The sequence below is a fragment of the Hypomesus transpacificus genome, unplaced genomic scaffold (assembly GCF_021917145.1).
Source record: "Hypomesus transpacificus isolate Combined female unplaced genomic scaffold, fHypTra1 scaffold_302, whole genome shotgun sequence".
Lineage (NCBI taxonomy): Eukaryota > Metazoa > Chordata > Actinopteri > Osmeriformes > Osmeridae > Hypomesus > Hypomesus transpacificus.
Genome location: NW_025813829.1, coordinates 42,501 through 47,500, shown reverse-complemented (window position 1 = coordinate 47,500; position 5,000 = coordinate 42,501).

Below are 5,000 nucleotides of genomic sequence, written 5' to 3'. Positions count from 1 at the left end.
CCCTGGAAGTGCCTGAGTAGGGGGTATGGGTCTCCAGCCCATGGGAGTGCCGAAACGGCCATAAAAAAAATTTGCCCCAAAAAAGCGCCCCCTGTCGGCCGCATGCGGGTGCCCGGGTCGGGGGTGGAGGTCTCCTGCCATCCTGGAGCTCAAAACTTTAAAAAAAATTTTTTCAAAAAATAGCGCCACCAACCGGCCTTCTGCGGTGCTTGGGGGCCCCCCTGGAAGTGCCTGAGTAGGGGGTATGGGTCTCCAGCCCATGGGAGTGCCGAAACGGCCATAAAAAAAATTTGCCCCAAAAAAGCGCCCCCTATCGGCCGCATGCGGGTGCCCGGGTCGGGGGTGGAGGTCTCCTGCCATCCTGGAGCTCAAAACTTAAAAAAAATTTTTTTCAAAAAATAGCGCCACCAACGGGCCATCCGCGGTGCCTGTGGCCCCCACGGGAGGTGCCTGGGTCGGGGGCTGAGACACTGGTGTCTCCCTGGGACTTTGGAAAAAAAAAAATTTTTTGGACCTCCAGACCTCTCGGGGTCCGGGGGGTATCCGACCGGGGTGCCTCTTGGGCGGGCACTGGGTCCTGGGCAGACCCTCTGGTTCTTTTCAGGTCTCTGAAAACCAGGTTTCTGAAATCACGCCGATGGTCGTCTGGTGGACTGGGGCCCGCGACCATGTAAAGTTTGTAATCTCGAAGCTGGGAGACTGCTGAAAAGGCTGGGAAAACGGTCAAACACGGTTATCTCCGGTGCCGTTCAACCGATTTTTGTGAATAAAGGCTCGTTGGATAGGTAAGACCCGGGGCAACAAAACCCCGGTGTGCAACTTTTGCGCACGTGCGCGTGCGCGACACAGGAACCGAAACAAAACTTCAAACAGAGTTGCCGACTCGAAAACGGGTGAAAGTGGGGGAAATAACGATTGAGCAAGGTGCTCAGCACTCCAACTTGAATAACAAAGTCATCCGGGGCCAGATGGGTGGTACCAAACGAAAGTTATTAGCGAAATAAAATGTCTAAATTTCTAAATCGGTGCTAAAAAGTTGGATGTGGTCGAAATGAAGAGAAAAGCTGTTTGATCGTTTTCCTCACACTCTAACTCAGCTGACAAAATGATCCCCGTTGAAATTGGTGGCACAGAACGGAAACGGGAGAAGAAATAAAACGTGAAAAGGCCCTACGCGGGCATGACAAAAATTTCAAACGTCCCTACTTGGGCATGAAACTCTTTGATAAGGGAAGAAAACCACCCTCCTGTCTGCCCCAGGCTCTGACTTAAATAATAAATCACGTTTGGAGAAGATCCCACGTTCGGGCGAGTAACTGTGAATTTTCAAGGCGCAGGCCCGTGTGTCATTTTGGGGCTTTGGAGGCAGGCCAAAATAGCTCTGCGCTGACTTAACTCGGCTTTGCGGGCACTCAGCGAGTCGAGGGAGGGCTCGTTGGATAGGTATGGCCCGGGGGATGAAGGAAAAGGAGAGACCCCCGGGCGTGCACGCGCGTGGGAGACGCACGGAACGAAACAAAATTTCAAACGGCTCTCCCGAAATGGGGACACTTTTTTCGGGGGGAAAGAAGACATTTCTCGCTGCCCCAGAGTCCAACTTGAACAGTCAAAGAGTCCCCGTGTAAATGCGTGGGCTAGAACGGAAACGGGAGGCCGACGAAAATTTCGAACGTCCCCACTCGGGCACGAAACTCTTTTTTCGGGGAGAAAAACCACCCTCCTATCTGCCCCAGGCTCTGACTTAAATAATAAATCACGTTTGGAGAAGATCCCACGTTCGGGCGAGTAACTGTGAATTTTCAAGGCGCAGGCCCGTGTGTCATTTTGGGGCTTTGGAGGCAGGCCAAAATAGCTCTGCGCTGACTTAACTCGGCTTTGCGGGCACTCAGCGAGTCGAGGGAGGGCTCGTTGGATAGGTATGGCCCGGGGGATGAAGGAAAAGGAGAGACCCCCGGGCGTGCACGCGCGTGGGAGACGCACGGAACGAAACAAAATTTCAAACGGCTCTCCCGAAATGGGGACACTTTTTTCGGGGGGAAAGAAGACATTTCTCGCTGCCCCAGAGTCCAACTTGAACAGTCAAAGAGTCCCCGTGTAAATGCGTGGGCTAGAACGGAAACGGGAGGCCGACGAAAATTTCGAACGTCCCCACTCGGGCACGAAACTCTTTTTTCGGGGAGAAAAACCACCCTCCTATCTGCCCCAGGCTCTGACTTAAATAATAAATCACGTTTGGAGAAGATCCCACGTTCGGGCGAGTAACTGTGAATTTTCAAGGCGCAGGCCCGTGTGTCATTTTGGGGCTTTGGAGGCAGGCCAAAATAGCTCTGCGCTGACTTAACTCGGCTTTGCGGGCACTCAGCGAGTCGAGGGAGGGCTCGTTGGATAGGTATGGCCCGGGGGATGAAGGAAAAGGAGAGACCCCCGGGCGTGCACGCGCGTGGGAGACGCACGGAACGAAACAAAAGTTCAAACGTCTCCCCTGAAATAAGTACACCTTTTCAGGGGAAGATAAACACTCCCCTCCGTGCCCCCGGGTCTAACTGGAATAATAAAAGAGTCCCCAGCCAAATCCCATGTTCCGTTGAATAACTGTGAATTTATTATCTCGCCAGCATTCAATAAGTCAAGCACACTTTCAGTCTGCAAAAGTGGAAGGAATTGAGACTTGTGTAGAGGCATCTCCACTTTGCGGGCACTCAGAGACTCGGGGGAAGACTTTTTGGATAGGTATGGACCGGGGGAAGAAGGCCGAGGAGAGACCCCCGGGCGTGCACGCGCGCGGGAGACGCACGGAACGAAACAAGATTTCAAACGCTTCTACCGAGTCGGGAACACGTTTTCCGGGTGAAATGACCACAGTGCACGCTGCCCCCGCCTCCAACTTAAATGGGAAAATTGTCCCCGTCGAGATCCATGGGACACAACGGACACGGGAGGCCGACGAATATTTCAAACGTCTCCCCCGAAAAAAGTACACCTTTTCCGGGGAAGATAAACACTCTCCGCGCTGCCCCAGCCTCCAACTTGAATTATAAAAGTGTCCCCAGCCAAATCCCACGTTCGGGTGAATAACTGTGAATTTTACACCTCCAAAGCATTCAAAAAGTCAAGCACACTTTCAGTCGGCAAAAGTGGAAGGAATTTGAGACTCGTGTGGAGGCATCTCCACTTTGCGGGCACTCAGAGACTCGGGGGAAGACTTTTTGGATAGGTATGGACCGGGGGAAGAAGGCCCATGAGAGACCCCCGGGCGTGCACGCGCGCGGGAAACGCACGGAACGAAACAAGATTTCAAACGCTTCTACCGAGTCGGGAACACCGTTTCCGGGTGAAACGACCACAGTGCACGCTGCCCCCGCCTCCAACTTATATGGGAAAATTGTCCCCGTTCAAATCCATGGGGCAGAACGAAAACGGGAGGCCCGCGAATATTTCAAACGTCTCCCCCGAAAAAAGTACACCTTTTCCGGGGAGAAAAAACACACTACCCGCTGCCCCAGCCTCCAACTTGAATTATAAAAGTGTCCCCAGCCAAATCCCACGCTCGGGCGAGAAACGGCGAATTTTACCCTTTTTCACCTTTCCACACCTCCAGCGCACCCTCACACGGTCATCCCCGGCCTCCCAGGGGACCACCACTCCGGGACGTCCCCGGGCACCCATCCCCGGGCTCCCAAGGGACCCCCACTCCGGCCGCACCCTGCACACCCACTTTTGGGATCCAAGGGGACCCCCCCACACCCTCCCGGCCTCCCCGGGGACCCCCTCTCCAAGGGGGGACTGCACACCTCCGGGGGGGGTGTCCCCCATCACCCATTCACCGGGGGGCCCTGTGCACCCACTATTAAGCCCACCCCCTGTGTTAAAACCCATTAAATGCAACTTTAAAAAATATGTGCCCCTGGTCATCCAATTGAAAAATTGTGCCCCTGGTCATCCTCCCATTGACTCCCATTCAAGTTGGACTTAGGTTTTGAAGGCTTAAAAGTTTGTGCATCTGGGCATCTCCCATTGACTTCCATTCAAGTTGGACTTAGGTTTTGAAGGCTTAAAAGTTTGTGCCTCTGGGCATCCGCCCATTGACTTCCATTCAAAATGGACTTAGGTTTTGGACGCTTAAAATTTTGTGCCTCTGGGCATCCGCCCATTGACTTCCATTCAAAATGGACTTAGGTTTTGAAGGCTTAAAATTTTGTGCCTCTGGGCATCCGCCCATTGACTTCCATTCAAAATGGACTTAGGTTTTGAAGGCTTAAAAGTTTGTGCCTCTGGGCATCCGCCCATTGACTTCCATTCAAAATGGACTTAGGTTTTGAAGGCTTAAAATTTTGTGCCTCTGGGCATCCGCCCATTGACTTCCATTCAAAATGGACTTAGGTTTTGAAGGCTTAAAAGTTTGTGCCTCTGGTGATCCGCCCATTGACTCCCATTCAAGTTGGACTTAGGTTTTGGAGGCTTAAAAGTTTGTGCCTCTGGTGATCCGCCCATTGACTCCCATTCAAGTTGGACTTAGGTTTTGGAGGCTTAAAAGTTTGTGCCTCTGGTGATCCGCCCATTGACTCCCATTCAAGTTGGACTTAGGTTTTGAAGGCTTAAAAGTTTGTGCCTCTGGTGATCCGCCCATTGACTCCCATTCAAGTTGGACTTAGGTTTTGGAGGCTTAAAAGTTTGTGCCTCTGGTGATCCGCCCATTGACTCCCATTCAAGTTGGACTTAGGTTTTGGAGGCTTAAAAGTTTGTGCCTCTGGTGATCCGCCCATTGACTCCCATTCAAGTTGGACTTAGGTTTTGAAGGCTTAAAAGTTTGTGCCTCTGGTGATCCGCCCATTGACTCCCATTCAAGTTGGACTTAGGTTTTGAAGGCTTAAAAGTTTGTGCCTCTGGTGATCCGCCCATTGACTCCCATTCAAGTTGGACTTAGGTTTTGGAGGCTTAAAAGTTTGTGCCTCTGGTGATCCGCCCATTGACTCCCATTCAAGTTGGACTTAGGTTTTGAA